The following is an 18,493-nucleotide window of genomic DNA, read 5'->3' as shown; positions in this document are numbered from 1 at the left end:
AAAAAGACAAGTGGATGATCATTACTCACTGCAGCAACTTTAGAGCAACACCCTCTGAACTGTAATCGTCATTTGACACTAAAATAAATTATTTTAAAGAGGAAAACGAGAATTGGCAAAATCCTGCACGTTCTCATAAATAGTCCCAATCCTGAGAGCAGCAAATCCTGGGACCCTTCGTGTTTCTTCCCTCTTCTGGCTGAGACCTGGGGGAGAGGCTGCCGGGGTGCAGGAGAGACCGGGGGCGTGGGCCAGGAGGCAGAGGTGGTGCTCCAGGACCCCACCAGAGCCCACAGCCCGAGGAAATCCAGCCCGCAGGGAACTCACTGTGCAGCAGCAGAAGGCAGAGCCCGTGTGCGGGGCAGGGATGCCTTCACTGCGAGGAGCCGGAAACGTGGCAGAGCTGCACCAGCATCTCCCGTGCACTTGGTGATACGGACGCCCAGGCTCCTCCACGGACCTGCTGAGCCAGCAGTCTGCATTTCAGAACGATCCCCAAGGAGCGCAGACACTCAGTGAGGAACCCAGAAGTGGGCAGTTGGTCAGCCTTGTTTTGATGGCCTAAGGATGTACAAGACTTGACAAAGATTTCCTTGATGGGACACCAAAAGACAACAAAAGGAAAGAATAGATAAATTGGACTTCCTAAGGGGGGAAAAAGCTTTTGTGCGTTTTTGACAAAGATAGGAGACTCTCAAGAGACTGAAAACACTGCACGGAATGGGGGAAAGTATTTGTAAGGTACGTATCTGATCAGTGATCAGTATCCAGAATATAAACAGAACCACTGAAACTTAACAGGAAACCCCAAGTAAACTGACTCCAAAACGGACAAAGGACTTGAAGAGATATTTCTCCAGAGAAGACATCCGAGTGGCCAACAAGCATGGGAAAAGATGCTCAACGCCACTAACCATCAGGGGGACGGAAACCGAAACCGCAGCGGGACACCACCTCATGCTCATTAGGACGGCTATTGTCAAAAAGAAAATAAATGTCGGGGAGGGTGTGGAGAAGCTGGAGCCCTTGGGCACTGCTGGTGGGAACGTAAAGTGGTGTGGCCACCGTGGACAACAATATGGTGGCTCCTCAAAAACTAACGGATAGAACTACTATGATTTAGCAATTCCACGTCTGGGTATTCAGCCAGAAGAACTGAAAGCGGGGTTGAAGAGATACTGGCACGCCCGTGTTCACAGCGGCATTATTGACGATGGTTAGAATGTGGAACAACCCAAGTGTCCTTTGTTGGATAATAGATGAACAAAATGTGATATATACACACAATAGAATATTATTCAGCCTCAAAAAGGAAGGAAGTTCTGACACAGGCTGTGATGGGGTGAAGCTTGAGGACATCATGCTCAGTGAACTAAGCCAGCCACAAAGGACTAACGTGTGGTTTTATTCCCATGAGGTCCCTAGAACAGACAAGTCCGTGGAGACGGAAAGGAGCAGGGTGGGGGCCGGGGGCTGCGGGAGGGGGTGGGGAGTGAGTGAGTGACGGGGACAGAGTTTCAGCTTGGGAAGACAGAAAATTTCTGGAGAGAGATGGTGGTGATAGTTGCACAACAATGTGAAATGCAGTTAATACCCCAGATCTGCACATTTTTTAAAAAGGGGTTAAAATTTTATGTTATGTGTATTTAGCCACAATTTTTTAAATGTTAATTGCATCTTAAGAAACAGCTACGTAGCGACATTTAGACTGGTTTTGACCCCAAACTGAGTACCACGGGCTACAGGCTGTCACACCAAATTAACCCCACACGGTGACGGAGGACGGAGGAGGGCCAGGTTGCTGGAAGGGAGAGTGGGTTCAGCTACCACAATTAGAGCAGCCAAGCCCACAGGCCGAGCAGGTGGGTAAGTACCCCACAAAGCACCAGCCCTGCCTCCCGTGGGGCGCACATGTCCTCGCTTCTCCCGGCCCGGCTGCCGTGGCCTTCTCGTTGACTTGCAGAAACCCCACAAGCCGGGACGTCTGCTCCGCCGGCCCTCTCTGGGGAGGGCTAAGGTCAGACTCCACTTGACGAGACGTTCCCTCTGGTGCCTGGCACCCCCACAGAGCTCGAGGGGAGTGGCGGTGAGCCAGTGGGGGGTGGGGGCACAGAGGGAGGGCAGGGTCCGAAGGGCAGGGGTGAGGAGGGTGCCCCGGGAATCACTGGGAGCCGTGGATCGTGGTCCTGGCTTCCTCCTGGGGACAGTGTCCCTGAAGCCAGCCCTGTGTTTCTTGGGCCTGTGGTCTGTACTGAGAAGCCGTGGGTGGCTTCCACCCTCCCCTGGGCACTGGTGGACGTGGCCATGCCCAGAGACGTGTCCCAACCACCACTCAGCCGTGGGCCTGGGGCCAGGGGCTGGGGCCCCACAGGCCACACAGGGACACCCACCTCTCCAGTCTCAGCTGTCTCCCTGTTGGCCGGGCCCCGAGCCTCTCGCTTCACTGCCCGTCCATTAGGCAACCCCTGTGCTTGCTGCCTCGGCAGGCTCCGCTAAGAACAATTGCTTGTCTTTTCATTGACTGTGGAAATGTATTTCGACCAAGCGGCGCTGTTATTATTTGGTGTGGAATTGCAAGGGAGATCAAAATCAAAATTCCCAGCACTGCTCATCTGCGATCACGAATCTCATCTCTGTTTGCCACCCAGCAAGTCACGCGTCGTGGACTAGTCGTGCTAATGGATTCAGAAATGGAATTGTATTTACCATTGGAAACAGGAATTAGCTGCTTCCTTTGGATCTGGTGGGGCTGGATGCAAATGTCAGGTGGCATGTGTACGGCGTACGTGTGTCTGCACACGTGCACGTGTGTACATGTGCGAGCACGCATGTTCGTGTGTATATGTGTGTGCTCGCGTGTGCATGTGATGTGTGTGTGTACGTGTGCACACGTTTCTGTGCTGTGTGTGCACGTGTGCGTGCATGTGTGTGCATGTGTGCACCCATCCAGCAGGTCTCCTCTCCCCACCCTGATGTGTTCCCAGGCTGACCAGCGTCAATGAGCAGGACACCCCTCTCCAGACGGGGCCCTGGGCCTGACTGCTCTTCTTGGCTGCAGGGGTGGGACTTGGGGATGCTGGGGTTCAGGGAGGACGGAAGCCATCCCCAGGGACCCACCTCAGGATCCCGCGAAGATTCTGTTGTTTGGGACAAAAGAGTGCGTAGTGACGGCAGACACCAGGCTGGACGGGCTTGGACCCTGGGTGCTGGGGACGGCTTCTTCGGGAGTGCCCACCGCTCTCCTGGTGTGACCACTACGCTGCCCCGGTCCTGGCCTTGCACCTTGGAGGCAGTGTCCAGCCACGCAGACAGCAGCTGGTGGAGAGGTGGCTGACACTGTTGGTTGCCAGGCAACCTTCCCCCGGCTCACCAAGCCCCAGTTTCCTCAGGCTTCAGGCAGCAGCCCTGCGTTCGGGGGAGGCGGCACCTCCCCAGCCTGGTTCTCGGTCGAGTGCAGCCAGTCCTGCAGTGCAGCTGGCCACACCGGGATTGGAGAGCCCCCCAAACCGGCAGGCCACCCTCCCGATGGGGCTCAGGGAGAGGCTGCAGGAGTTGCTGGGAAATTGTCTGTACTCTTAAAAAGGGACACAGTGAAAAGACTGGCCCCTGGAGGACTTTAGACGCTGACACGTGAGGGTGGGCCACCCGGAACTTGGAGGCTGCCTTGCAGTCCCAGGGCGAACTCTCCCCTGGGCCACAGAGGGGCCCGCCTGTGGTCAACCTGATTTGCCGTCCTTGGATGACAGATAATTAATCCTCATTCTTCAGGGGCTTCTCAGTCGGTTTTCTGCTCCAGCTGAGAGCTCTCAGATGGGTCCAGGGACTGAGAGCCGCTCACGTGTAATTTTAACACTCCGTCCAGAGTTAAGGCTTATTATCTTGAAAGCATATTACCGCGTTCACTTTTCTATCGAGGGGATGCTGGCCTCATCGAATGAGTTGGTGAGATCTCCATCCTTCTCTGTTTCCAGGCATGGCTCGAATAAGGTGAGAATCCCTTCCTTACGAGCAAGGCTTTGGCTGCCCACAGAGGAAGAAGGCACCTATGGCGGGGGAAGAGGCAGTGCTGGAAGCTTTCCTGGGGCCCCCGGCGGTTCCTTTGAGAATCCCTCTCCAGTCAGAATTGCTCCTGGGCTTCAAGCCTTTGGTGTTACTTTGTTTTTGTTGTTGTTTTTGTTTGTTTGGTTTTTGGTGGAGAGGAGGTCATTAGGTTTGTTTGTTTATTTTATTTAATGGAGGTACAGGGGACTGAACCGAGGATCCAGTGCATGCTAAGCACACGCTCTACTCCTGAGCTGTAACCTGCCCCCCAAGACTTTGGAAAGGAACCCTTAGCTGGGGCTGGAGGCACCCTGGCCTCTCCCACCAGAGGACAGCAGGGCCCCACTCAGCCAGCTCTGTCTGGGCTGGATTCGAAGGAGGCCAGTCCAGGTCTCAGGTCATTTGCCTGGAAAACAGGATCTGGACCAGATTAGAGGTTCCCACGTGTCTAACGTGGCTCGAACATGAGTCACTGGACACGTTTTCATTTTTTTTCACTCTCCATAGTGTTTTAGAAAATATTGAAAAAAATTGGGAAATTTGTCGTAAAAAGCCAGGTTTCTGGTGTTCTTTAAAAGCCGGCATTCTGGCAATGCTGAGTTTGTGTGGTGAGAGCCGGCTGCAGCTAAGTGGCGGCTACCACGTGTCGTGGGGACATGGGCCCTCCCCTTTGCTGCAGTCCCCACCGCTCCACATTGTCCCGCCACCAGACTGGGTATAGCTGACAATCGTAATACCTGTGCTGGCTTTCCCCCCCGCCTTCAACTCACTCGCTCATTCATCCAACAACTCTTCAGTGAGCACCCTAGCACCTGCTACACCAGGCACGCTGTCAGCACCTGGTACACACGCTGAGCGAAGGCCCCCAACCCTGGAGCTCCCTTCACCTGCCTGGCTCATCTGGGCTTGGGGCCCTTGAGCCCAAGTTTTTCAAGAGCTCTTGAAGTTTAATGGCCTGTCTCCTGCCCTTCCCTCCACTGTGGTCACAGCACAGACATCCGAGACAGGCAACCTGCAGGGGGCTGCCCAGAACCACGCCACTCACCTAGGCAGCGTTTGTGTCCATGATGCCTTGGGGTGCTGCCAGGTGTGGCCTTCAAGGTCAAAGGGCATCATGCTGATCAGGTCACAAAGGGTCAGGGATGAGGAGACCAAAGCCCAGCATTTCCCCTTTGGGTAACAGCACCCTGAAATTCCTGCGCAGACGCTCTCTCTCCCTCTTCCTGCCTGGTGTCTCAGGTGACATTGTCCCTGAACCCACAGGTGAGCATGTGATCAGACCTGGCCGATCAGGTGTCACCTTGCTCTGACCATCCCAGTGGTTCAGGGACAGCCACCTGACCCAGGCCAAGCCAACCAGGTCTACCCAGAACTCTGCCACAGTGGCAGGAAAGAGGCTTCCTCTGCCCCAGGTGCTTGGACACTCTGCTGGTGGCATCCTGTCACCAGGAGAGGAGAGCTGGGCTGGAAGTGGAGCCGGTGCAGTGGACTCAGAGTCAGGAGAGAGACGTGGTCTCCATGACGTTGGTGGGGTGCCTGGATCAAGGTGTGCCTGAAGCTCATGCTGCCCCTGAACCTTTCGGCACCTGTATGAACACATGGCCTTTTCTGATTTAAGCCACTTTCAGAGGGGGTATCTGCCATTTACAGTGACCAAACCAGCCATGGCTGATACCAATATCATTTTAATACAAGACACGGAACTTCAGGGAAGAGAAGTCAGTTGCCCAGGGACCCGTGGTGAGCTAATGGTGGAGCTGGAGGCAGAATCCCGCCTCCCTGAGCCCCTGCTCTGTGCATCGCCGGCCCATGGAGGCTGGTGCCTCTACCCGCATCTGCGCCACCATGGAGTCGTGTGCTGCCACCACGGCTGCCTCTTCCTGTGGCTGGTGTGAGGCCAGTCCCTCCCGTGGCAAGGAAGGGGCATTCTGCTGCCGCTTACAAATGACCTTGGACGGCCCCTCCTCCACTCCCCGGGGCGGCTGCAGGAAGGACAGGGAGCCACGCCCTACCACCGGTAGCACCTTCCGAGCCTTGTTCAAAGCTGGTCACAGTCTCTTGAAGTCATCCTTGCAGAACTGGCCTCACAGCCTCAAGGTCAAGGCTCCCACCGCCCCCTGGCCCTGGGAGCTACTTTGAAAAAGAGATTTCATCTGAGAAAGGAAGCGAGAAGGCTGTGCTGAGAGCGCGTGATTTTGCTGGGCTTCTGCACCCAGCAGGGGAGGCTGAGATCACAAATGTTCAGAGAAAATGCAAAAGTTCCTTGTGTTTGAATTAAGCAGATGGGGGGGGGGGCTGGATGCCCATCTGCTGGCACCATTTGCACTTACGTGGCGCCCACAGAAGAAGCATCTCCCTCTTCGCTGCACCACCCAAGACAAGGACGTGTCCCGTGGCACCCAGGCTGCTCTCAGACGCAGTCGCCCTCCCCAGCTCTGCCTCTCGCCTTCCAGGATGACCTGGAGGTGGTGGCCTGGCAGCTCAGCTCCATTCGCCCTAGGCTGACCGGCGGAATTTCTGGGTCAAGCTGGAAGGAGTGGCTCCCTCCCTTCTTACACTGACTAAGGCCCATCCTGAGGCCCAGCTCAGTACTCACCTGTGTGCCAGCTCCCCAGAGATCTCCTGTCAGAGGAAGCCTTTCTCTTCTGTTGCGTCCTGAGTGTGCGGAACTTCTCATTACTTGGTTGGAAGCCTGTGTCATCAGAGTTCCTTGGCACCGACCTGGACGCTGGTCAGGGGCTGAGATGCTGAGGCCAAGGCATGGGTGCAGGGTCACTTGCCCCGTGCCATGGTGTGTAGACCCAACGGGGCTAGTCTCAAAGGGGCTGGGCCATCTGCGCCGAACAGAAACTCGACTAAGCAAACAGGGACACAAAAGCAGCACAGGGCTTGAACAACTGCTTGAGGGTGTCAGTGAGAACTCAGATTGACTTCCTTCCCCACCATCCTTAGTGTTTTTTTTTTATCCTCATGGCTACAAAATGGCTGCTGCATCTCCAAGCATTACATGTACATTCAGAACAGGAAGAAGGAAAAGGGGGCAGCACCTCAGTCAGGAAAAAAATGAAACTTTCCCAGAACTCCCCAGGAGATCTCTACTGTTGTCTCATTGGCCCAAACTCTGCCCATTGGCCACACCTCACTGCAAGCACACCTGGGAAATGTAGTTCTCTAAAGCTGTCCCACTGCCACCCAAACCAAACTGGGGTTCTGTTAGGAAGGGGAGAGTGGATCTAGGTAGACAGCCGGCTGCTGTTGCCACACACACACTGGGGGGAAACCATGTGAGGGTGGAACAGACCGTGGAACCAAGCTATCCATCCAAAGGGGCCAGGCGGAGGGGGGTGGGAGACATAAAGGTGGGAACCGGCATGAGGGCAACAGTAGCGAAGTAAGTGAAATGGACATCTTTGGTTCATTTTAAAAAACTAATGGACTATTTTTCAGAGCAGCTTTGGGTTTATGGAAAATGGAGCAGACAGTTCCCACCCAGCCCTCCCCACCCCCTCAACTTCCCCTTATTAACGTCTTTATGTTAACGCCTTACTTTAGCAGGCGCACTTGTTACAGCGATGAACCAGTGCGCCGTTATGCACTGAAGTCCGCAGTGTCCGCGAGGGTTCACCCTGCACTGTGCGTTCCACGGTTCTGACACACTCGATGTCACGTCTCCAGCTTCCCGGGGCCGTACAGAAGCGTTTCCCTGCCCTGCCTGTACAAGCACTAACTGTGTGTCTATTTAATGCTCATAAAAGCCCACGAGGAGGGTTGTATTGTTGCAGCCATTTTACCAAAGAGCAAAGAGAGGCACGGAGATGTGAACGGCGTTACCCCAGGGCCACCCGGCTATCCAGGAGCAAAGCCAGCGTCAGGTTCCAGTCGGGACAGTCAGAGCCTGAACGTGGGGCCACTGCCCTGTGCGGCAGAAGTGGGCAGACTCGCGGTGGGGATGGGGGCGGGGCGGGGGCGGGGGCGGGGCGCGGAGCTACCCTGAGCCTGAGGCGGCCCGAGAAGTGCTGTCTGCGGAGCTGGAAGTGCTGCTGGCCCGGGACGCAGGCGGCCCCCTCCTGGCACGGCACCGGAGCCCGAACCGCCGCCCCTCCAGCACCATCAGGAGGCGGTCTCCAGGCAGAGCCACCCAGCCCCTCTGAACAGAGAGATGTCGCAGCAGCTCGTTGTCACTCCTGCAGAGGCGGGGAGCAGAAGTATTTCGGATGCAATTTTATTCTTCTTTCCTGCTGCGCCAGCGCCCTTATTCATTCTCCGAGGCAGGGCAGGGTTTGCTGAGTAAACACCGTGCCTGGCGGTTGCATCAACACGCTTCGTCTGTCATTATTACACTTAGTCCAGGTGTAATTACCCATAATTTGAGGAGGGAAGCGATCATGTATTTGCCTTGCAATTTGCAGCGGCGACTTAGACGGATGCCCCGCCGTCTCTTACTGCAGGAAGCTCCCGGACTCCCGCAGAAACTGCAAGGCGCTGGAGGGGCACGTGCAGCGCTGTGCTGGGTGGAGGAGGGGACGGAGCCGTGCTTCTCAGCTCCATCTGGGGATGCCCCAGGGCTGGGCCCTGTGGCGCTGCCGGACCTGCCCCCATAGATCTGGGCGAGTGTCCTGTGCTCTCTGTCCGTGGGCTGCCTCCATCTGCACCCTGCGTGGGCACCCGCCCGAGCGGCACGTCCCATGTGCAGTAGGAGACACTGCCAGCTCTTCCCTTCGCAGGGGACAGAACAAACACCTTGGATCAGGCCATCCTGGTGCGGGGAGGACTCACTTAGCTGGCCTCTGGGGGTGATGGGAGTGTAAGCGGGTGGGCTCCCAAGGCGTAGTGGTGGCTGGGACAGCAGCGCCTCCGGGGAGTGGGGGCGGATGCCGTAGCCCAGGATCTCTAAGAGGAGGCTTGCCTGGGCGTGGTGCGGGGTCGTTCTGGGTGCACATTATTCAGACTTGAAATATTTTTTGCAATTTGCCAAGATAACCTGTGTGGGGAAACTTGAATGAGCAGATGTTGAGAAAGGACGTGAAAGCAAACGCCTCTTGCTGGACAAACGCGCAGGCAAGCCGGTCAGGAGTGGGACCCGGGCGGCTTCCTTGTGATCTTGTCGTTGGTCCCCCTCCAGCCAGAGGTGCAGCGGCCTCTCCTCATCCTGCCCCCATTTCTCTTTCGAGACTCAAGGTTATCGGATGCCCTCTGGCAGGACGTATTTTCAGAAGATGGCTGCAACAGTATCTCTTTGCATCAGTCTCCTTGGTGGCTGAACCAAACTCCACAGGCCGAGTGGCTTCATCAACAGAAATGACAGCCCCTCTCAGTCCTGGAGGCCAAAAGTCTGACATCGCAGTGTCTGTAGGGCTGGTTTCTCCTGAGACCTCCCTCCCTGATGTGTAGACGGCCTTCTTCACCCTGTGTCCTCACATGGTCACCCTGTGCGTGTCTGTGTCCCAGTTGCTTCTAATAAGGACACTGATTGTCTACAAAGACCCTACCTCCAACCTGGGCCACATCTGAGGTGCTGGGGTCAGACTCCGTCATGTCTTTCAGGGGACACTCCCGTTTTCCATGCTCCCCTTGAGAGGGGGGTCCATGTCCCCTCCCTCGGGATCCTGGCGGATTTGCGATGGTGATGGCAGTGATGTCACGCGGCTTCTGGGGCGGCACAAAGGTGATGCCTCTGTCTGAGGGGCCTGGTCTCAGAACCCGACTCCACGGGGGGAGGGAGCCCAAAGTGCCTACAGAGAGGCCCTGCTGGGCCCAGCCAACAGCGGGCACTGACGCTCCCAGGCTCCAGTCAGGCTGCCCCAGCTGACACCTCGTGGGGCAGAGAGGACCCCTGCCTCCCAGCACCCCCCACGTGCAGGTGCGTGAGCAACGAGGGCAGTCGCTGTTGTTGCACCAGTAAGTGGTTTGTTGTGCGGCTGCAGACACAGCCCCGAGGAAGCGCCACCGCGGAGGGCTCAGTGGGGAGTGCGTGTGGGCGGGTGGATTGCAAGGGACAGGGTCCTTCCAGCCTGGGTCGGCGGCCCAGGGCTTGCGGGGCTGTGGGGGGCTATGCGGGGCTGTGCGGGGCCAGCGTTCAGCGTGCCATCTCATGGCAGCAGGCGTTCACCCACCTCGGACTTCTCTGTCGGTCCTGAGTGTGGAAGCAGAGCTTGCATCCTCGAACTGCGGTTTCAGGTGGTGGGGATGCCCTGGAGCTGCTGTGACCACAGTGAACTATTTGGAAATCCTAATTGACAGGAATTCAGTTCAAACTGGGTCCAGCCCCAAAGAGCTCGTGTAATTGGAAATTCAAGGGCCGACAGCTTCAGGCACAGCTTTATCCAGATGCTGAAACTGTGTTGGCAGGAGTCTTCTCCCTCCAGCTCCCAGCTCTGTCCGCTCTTGGGTTGGCTTCATCCTCAGACAGGCTCTCTCCCTGAGGCGGCCTCTGGAAGCCTCTCTCAGCAGCTACAGCGGAGATCCTAGGATTCCTCTGACCTTGCCTGGCTGGATCACGAACTCTTTCCTGATCCAGTCCCTAGGCCAGGGCGGCAGGGGGGTGGGCAGTGTGCTGGTTCCGGGACCCGATCCTAGAAGCGGACAATGAGGTCAGTTTCACTCAAAGGCTGGGTACTGACAGCTGGGGGTGCCCCCACCAAGGCCCCTGCAGAAGGGGCACTGGACTCTGAGCGGGCAAGACGGGGGTCTGTCACACGAGGAACAAGGCCAGAGGCACGAGCGAGTGGGTAGCTCGTGATTTGAGGAGGGAAGTGTGATTTTCTGTTTCCTGAGCTGAAGGACGGTCATCGCTGTCACCTGCGTCTGGAAACAGGGCATCCTGTCTCCACTCACCAGTTGCTCTGCCCCCCCTTTCCTGATGCTTTGGTCCCGTCTGGGTGGGACCAGGTCCTCCTGTGTGTCTGCCCGGGGGGAGGGGCTCCCGCTTGTACCACTGGTAACAGTGTCCCCAGGGAAGCCCGCAGACTCCCTCCAGCTTCGGCCTTCGTGCCAGCCGAGGCGCAGAAGAGGTCAGGAGTTGGAAGGAGACGGCGATTCTCCTTCACTTCTGCGGGGGCTCCCTGGCTGAGCCGTGCCTGACAGCGTGTTGGTTAAGACCAGGCATAGCGGTGCCTCGTTGCTTAATTATGGGCTTCATTAAAATGAGGATCAATAACCAGGGTAATAAAATCTCAAAGATGATGGAAACGATTAAACTGCTTTGTCCTACGTGACATAAAAGGACTCGTCCTTCCTTGAAGCCAAGCTTCCTGGTTCCTCCATCTGGGCAATTTAGGCTGAATTAAAAGTGATTGTGTCTCCAGAGCAGCACCAAGATCCCGGACAGAAGACCCAGGAAGGGTAACACGCCCATCTGACAACTTCTCCGACTTGGGTGTGAGTTCCTTTTTGGGGGCCAGTCCCCACGGAGGGAACCACAGAGAGCCCATCTGTGTGGCTGGTGTCCGCCCCTTTATCATTCATTCATTCACTCAACAAACATTTGTATTCTGAAGATACAGTGGTGGGTGGGGATGCACATTGTGCTTTTTCAGGGGGATTTCCAATCTAGCAGGAGAGACAAACACTAATTAAATAATCACATGATTACTTTCCTATAAACTTTGGCAAGTGCTCTGAAAGAAAGAATGTGGGACTGCAGAGAGGAAAGCAGGAGATCCTGACATTCTGGGAGGGAGGCTGAGATCTGAAAGACGAGCAGCAGTTAACTGGATGGAAGGGAAATAGATGAGGCAGAGGGAACAGCAAGTGCAAAGGCCCTGAGGCAGGAGAGGGCCTAGCACCTCCAAGGGATCACACGAGGACCAGGTGGTTGGAACTCAGTAAGAAAGAAGAGTGGGATGAGGTGGGGGCAGCAGGCCTGGACCACCGGGGTCTTGGGGACAAGTACTATTCTAAAAGCAGTGAGGGTTCCTGGGACGGTCGGAGACAGAAGCAAACATGCTGACAAGAGGACCCATGTGGACAGAGGGGCAGGAGAGGCTGGAGTGTGTGAGCCTCCAGATACATCCTCAAGAACACTGGGCTCACAGAAGCGTCTCCATCCAGAGGGACGTCTCTCCAGATGTGACTGCAGAAACCTGGACTGGAGCGACTCTGCAGGTGAGGAGACAGGTGGCTGCATGAGCTTGGAAAGACTCCTCACCCAACGGCCACACCTGGGCGGGCCCCACGGCCCGCTGCTCCCTCAACACCTGCTAAATAAACACAGGTGTTTTCTCATGAAGCAGGTCACTGGGCTACCTGAGGGGAGGGAGACAAAACTTGACAGGTTCACCTGGACCCAAACCATCACCCAGGGGGATGCAGGGCCCAGCGAGGGCAGCCCAGAAAGGGAAGGTTCGGTCTGGATGGAAGAGGGTGTTGTGGACCCGCGGGGTGGCGGATGCTAAGATGACTGTGCTCACTTACCCGTGGCCGGAGGGCCACTGCTCCGACGGGTCGTGACTGGTCTGAGGTCTGTGAAGGCAAGGCAGTCTCCCAGCACCTTTCTCCTCCCTTCGTTAGATGCATCATCTCCCGCTTGCCCGGTGTTGCTCTAAGGATGACTCTCCACCAGGTGAGCCTCCCGCCTGGGGAGGGAGCATGTGGCGCTGGACCTTGCCCAGGGGGGCCGGGCATCACTCTCATCACATCTGATTGGCCAGGCTGTGTCACATGGCCACATCTTGCTGCAAGGGGAGCTGGGAAATGTAGTCTTTCTGGGTTCTGTTACTAGGCGGGGGACCCAGAGGAGAGATTTGGAGGCCAACAGCGCTCAGACTTTTCCACAGAGACCCAGGCTTTTGGAGTGTGGGTCTGGGGGCTTGGCCTGGAGGAGGCCAGGGAGAGGAGGAAGTTGGCAGAAGCCACCAGAGAACCCAAGGTCTGAGCTGGAGAGAGGGGGCTGGCAGGACCCCAAACTGGTTTCCATCACCCAGAGTTCGCTCCACTGTTCCCCAAGTCAGACTTCTGGAGGCTTTCAATTAAGTGAGTTCAAGATGGGTTTCCACCACTTAGCAGCAAAAGCCTGGACGGCATGTGGAGCCGGAGGGTCAGCCTGGAGCTGAGAGCCCACACTCTCCAGTGACTTCCCACGGGCTCTGCAACCTTCTCCCTCAGCCTGACGTGTCAGAGAGGCCCCAGGAGTGCCGAGTAGGACCTCGGCGTGGGTCCTGCTGGCCTGGGCCCAGTTCATCTCACTCAAAAGACCCTTTATCTGGCCCTCACCTGTCACCTTCCTCTGCACCAACCTGGGACCTCAAACCCACACCTGCCAGGGGTATCCCTCCCTTTCAGGGCACTTTCTGTCCTTCTAGAATCCCCAGGATTTCTCTTCTCTTATGTGGGGAGAGTGTTGGGCAAAAGCTTTTCTTTCATTCCTTCCTTTTCTGGTTTGTGTTTTTAAAGGACTAGAAGCAAGCTGTTCTGTGTCGCTGGAACATATGAAAGGAAGCATGTATTTTCCACACACAGTTGCTCCCAGTCTCAGGCCCCAGGAATGCAAAATTTTTTAAAGTAAACACCAGCGGATCAGAGACAGAATGTTCCAGATGGCAGGGCCTGCATTGGTGGAACCGGCTCCTCCGGATGTTGGAACGTTCCCCGAGTGGCTCTCTGCAGTGTCTGGAAATCTCCTCCTTCCTCTTCCCCAAATGTCTCCCCGAGAGTCCAACAAAAGCAAGGAAGGACCAGGAGACCCCTCGGAAGACACTCACGTGGGTGCTTGGGGCGGGGGTTCTTCCTGCAGAGGAGGGGAGGTTGGGAGGGGGTGAGCCATGGAAGGCTCCGGGCGAATTCCCACCAGGCAGGACCACCCGGGACAGACCAAGTTTCCAAAATCCCGTCCTCCCAGGGGCCACTCTGTGGGGAGGGGACCATGGACCCACTCACTCCTTCCAGCCCAATCTAGTTTCCTTGTGACCGTAGCTCTGATGGTTCCGGAGTCCTCAGAGTTCTGGGGTCGGGGTTGTGGGGTCCTAAGGAGCACAGGGCAGAGGCGGCTCTGGGGCACCCGAAGTGTACGGTGTGGACTCCACGTACTTTTGCGTATGTGGGGAGATCACGAAATAATTGCACGTTAGAGACGTCAGCTCTTCTAAAGCTACGTGTCATTTACATAAGCTCGAGGACAATTACGTAAGAGTGATGACAGGGCCATCGTGCTGTCTTCACTGGGAGAAGGTTCAGGACATCGAGCGGGGTGGAGGGACCCCTTGACAGCATTGTGAGGCCAGACTTCAGGGATGAGCCTGGCCCCAGACGGCACTCGAGTGTCCGTCTCCGAGAATATGTGTAGGTCTCACTTCAGATCATGAACGTGCTGCAGTGCTTTCGGGTAAACCTAGAGTTTCATCACAGTAGAGAAGGGGAAACTGTAGACGTCTGAGTTTCAGGTTCCTTTGGTTTCAAGAGATGGAAGATCAGCCGGAACTTTGGCAAAGGAGGGGTGCACTGGAGGCGGTCTCAGGGACCCAGGGCAGGGACAGATGGCGGGGCAGTGGGGGTCTGGGATGCCAGTGAGCACGTCTCTGGCTATCCTGGGGCCCGTGGCTTCCAGCTTTCAGCTCTGCTCCCCTGCTGTAGGGGGGCTCCCTCCCGTGTCGGATGGGCCAACACCCCTCATCTCAGTGCCCGTAAGGTCTGTCACCAGGCAGGGGCTCACTCTGGTCCCTGTGTGGAATCAGACCTCAGGGCGGGCTGGGTCAGTCCACATGGATTTTGTGCAGACGTGGAGGCTGCCTCGGCGTCATCTGGTGGAGTGGAGGGAGATGTTTCTCCTTGGCAGGGTCCCAGGGAACGGGGGTGGGTGGGCCCTGCGTGCACCCACCTGTTCTGCCACATCTGCTGGCTCGGGCATCCTCTTTCCTGGAAACAGCCAGGAGTGCCCCTGTGATTCTCCAAAGACAGCCGCCCTGTCTGTGTGATCGTCCCCTCCTCCACCCGGTGACTCCAGTCGAGCTGAAGGGTCAGTGTGCCTCAGCCTGGACAATCAGGGTACACGTCCCCCCGCACATGTGACCCCTCTGGAGACGAGGACTCTGGGGTGACCACCCCTGCTGGGCTCGGCCATCCCCACAGAGGTGAGCTTGGCCAACCTGGAGCCAGCATAGACAGGCTGTGCCCGGACAGACTCGCACTCCTGGTGCTGTTTTTGGCTCCCTGATCAAGCCATGCCTGGACCCCGCCTGCCTCTCACTTCCCAGGTACAGGAGCTCGTAAATTCCATTTACTCTGCTCAAGCGCCTTCGAGTAGGTTTTCTGTCATTTGACCCACCCGCCAAATACTGCCTCAGAGCATCGTATCAGCCAATGTAAAGTATGCTTGCTGCCGGGAGAGGTACACGATGAACCCTCAGCAGCTTAATACAAAAAATGTTTACTTCCTGCATTAAGAAGCTCACGGCATTAACCAGCGTAGGTCGTCAGGGGCTGGATGGCAGGTGTGGGCTCCACCCTGAATGGTCATGGAGTGATCCAGACCCTGCCCGTGTCTTGCATCTCCGTCCTCCTCTGACCCCCTGGGTCCTCTCCATTCAGGCAGCCGTGGGGACAGAGCCAGGTCAGGTCCAGGCTTCTAGGGGAAGCCCATCATATCTGCCTGCACACCATTGGTCAGAACCCATCACGTGGCTCCACCTGGCCGCAGGGGATTCTGGGAAACGTAGTCCGGCTGTGTGTCCAGGTGGAGGAGGAGGGAAGGCAGCCTCTGCCCAGCTCTGCTGCTCATCGTGGGCTTGCTTCTCGCCCAGCGCTGAGCAGAGGCTCAGAGCTGGACCACACCACCCCCACTCCCCGATACTGCGCTGGCGGGCCCCAAACTCCTCCCCACTCCCTCTTATCACCTGGGACCCTCATTAGATTGACAGAGGCAGGGGCAGCTTCTGAGAAAATCTGGTCAAACTTTTGTGGAGACAGTCGAGACACATGTCGAAGGGAAGTCGCTCCCACTGACAAGCTGGTGGATCGAACGTTCCCAGGTGGAGAGGCAGAGGCAGCCCGTTCGCCTCACCTGGGACATCTGCGGCTGTCCACAGAGGGGAGGGAAGCTCAGAACTGAGGAATTCTGGAGCCGGGGCTGCTGCCCGACTGCCATGCAGGATTACTGCTTTAATCACTGCCTGGGAGCAGGCCCGCAGCCTCCCTGGGGGGAAGCTGGTTTCAAAAGCCAGTTTGCAGCGATCCTGCCTCATTCTCTGGACGGGGCTGGAAAATGTGAGAGGCTAACAATCAGAATAGCGGAGTCCAGTCCTGGGGGCCGTGGGGAGGCACGTAGAGGGGGGAGGAAGGAGGGGGGTCTCTGCGGGTGTTCCCGGCATTTGACGGGGTTCGGGGAAAGGATGGGACCGGGGAGCACGGCAGTGAGGGGTCTGGGGATCTGACTTCTGATGCAGCAAGAGGAGTCGCGCAGGAGGGTCAGGACACCTGGGCTGTTTCACTTCTGCTTCTAATTATTTGCAGTGTCTGCAGATCAGTCAGTCGCTTGGCGCCAGTTTTACCTATGAAATCACTGTCATCTCCATCTTATTTATCTCCTGGGGCACTTGAGAGCCTCGAAGGAGGCCAGCTCTGCAGCCAAAGTCCCCATGAAGCATCGTGTCCTGCACTCATAGGTCGGAGCGTGTACTGTCATGGCCAGTGTGTATAGACCGTGTTGGGGAAGCAGGTCCAAATTCTCTCGTTTTCATGTTTTCACCTTCAGGTTTTTAAGAATTGAAGTATAGGCAATTTACAGTGTTGTGTTAATTTCTGGCATAATAGCCTATGAAGAAATAAAATATGAAAAGGAATAGATATATGAACGTACAACTGAATCACCTTCAGACGGTCACGTTCATTTTCCAGATGAGAAAATCTGACACGTCTCTGTTTCAGTGCTTCTGAAACAACAAGGGAATAACACACTGGCGGCCAAGCCCGTCCTGAGATGACGACTTGGTCGATTTGAACTGAGCGAAGAGAGAGGTTGGGCATGGCTCCTGGGTGGAGGAGGCAGGAGGTGGGAAGGGGGCGCAGAAGTCCTGCCTGAAAGACTCACTCACCCAGGGCTGTGACGCAGAGATCTTGGGTCTTTGCGTGACCCCCCTGGGGCAGAGGGGCTGAAATGGTCCTAGGATCTCACCCCTCGCAGCTGACTCTCAGGCTACGCCAGGCTCTGGGGGGCACCAGACTCCCCCAGCCTTAACTCCCAAGGAACCAGTGCTCGTTCCCATGGGGCTGTGGTCAGCTGGAAATCTCCAAGGACAGACCACCACTGTGAGGCAGGCACTGCTGTCAGGAATTCCAAGCAGAGGACGCATCACAGAGCTGGGTGGGGTGGGGGCCGGGCAGGACCCAAACCATGGAGTGTCCACCTCCTGCTGATTCTGAGGAGATAACTTGGGTGACAGCATGTGTGTTATTTCATGGAGGTATGTACAGTCCCCCACCTTTCTTGGGGAAGCAAATGGAAGGGCTGGAACATTTCCAGAAACTTCTTCCAGGAAAGGAACCGAATATGCCAAGGCTATTTTGACTATAAGTGACAGAAACCCAACTCAAAGTGGCAAAAAGAGCAGATTTATTGGTCACACAAGTGGAATCAAGCACAACTGGATGCGGGAGATCTGAGACTTGGCCCCCACCCCCCGGCTTCCCCTGCTGACAGCTTCGCTGTCAGCTAGGCGCCCAGCCAGTGTGCACACCCTATGGGGAAAGGGCACTGTTCACCAGTCTTCCCCCCAAATGGCTGAGAGTTGTGCTGTGTTGACCTGTCTTGGGTCACGTATCCTCCTCCAAACCAGTCCCTGGGTCTCAGGCCTGGAATATGCTGACTGGTCTGAGAATCCCAGACTGTTTCCAGAGCTGGAAGTAGGGTCTACTTCACCTCAACCAATGGATTTAGAACAGGTGGCTCCCTGAAGAAATCGTGGATGCCCAGTCGAATAACAGATGGCTGTTATAGAAAAGGCATGAATACCCTTCCACAGCCAGACATGGAGCCAAAGCGAGCTGTACTGCATGAGTAAGTTTGCCGACATATCTTCCTCAGGTCTGTACAAGATGGGCATTCTCTTTTTATTATTGAGATGTAGTCAGTTTACAGTGTGTCAGTTTTGGGTGTACGGCATAATGTTTCAAGGTGGGGATTCTTAACATAGGTCTCCAACCCCACCTCCATCCACCACCAGCTCTGACCCACTTGTACTTGCATGAACAGTAAAATTTGGATGAGCTGAGAGCCCCCATAGTGGTCAGAGGTAAAGAAATGAATCTGGTGAAAGACAGAGAGGCACAGAGGGAGCCTCTGAATGTGTGTATGCTTCTGTGTATGCAGTGGTGGAGGAGGTGGAGATGGTGGTGCTGGTGGTGGTGGTGATGATGATAGTGAGGATGATGGTAATGATGGTGGTGGTGGAGGTGATGATAGTGGTGGTGATGAGAGTTGTAGTGATAATGGTAATAATGGTGGTGGCAGTGGTGATCTTGATGG

The 18,493-nt window shown here is 56.1% G+C and overlaps 1 long non-coding RNA gene across 1 annotated transcript; it reads right to left on the bottom strand.

Annotated features, from left to right (window-relative positions):
* Positions 1 to 539: 539 nt before the first annotated feature.
* LOC116149968 (uncharacterized) lies at positions 540 to 7,950 on the bottom strand. Its single transcript, XR_004133558.2, has 3 exons — positions 7,589 to 7,950; positions 6,638 to 6,875; positions 540 to 592 (listed from the first exon to the last, which is right to left on the bottom strand). It is a non-coding gene; the product is annotated as an uncharacterized LOC116149968 (long non-coding RNA).
* Positions 7,951 to 18,493: the final 10,543 nt, after the last annotated feature.

This window comes from Camelus dromedarius, chromosome 31 (assembly GCF_036321535.1).
Source record: "Camelus dromedarius isolate mCamDro1 chromosome 31, mCamDro1.pat, whole genome shotgun sequence".
Lineage (NCBI taxonomy): Eukaryota > Metazoa > Chordata > Mammalia > Artiodactyla > Camelidae > Camelus > Camelus dromedarius.
This window is presented reverse-complemented; position numbering and strand designations above follow the sequence as displayed.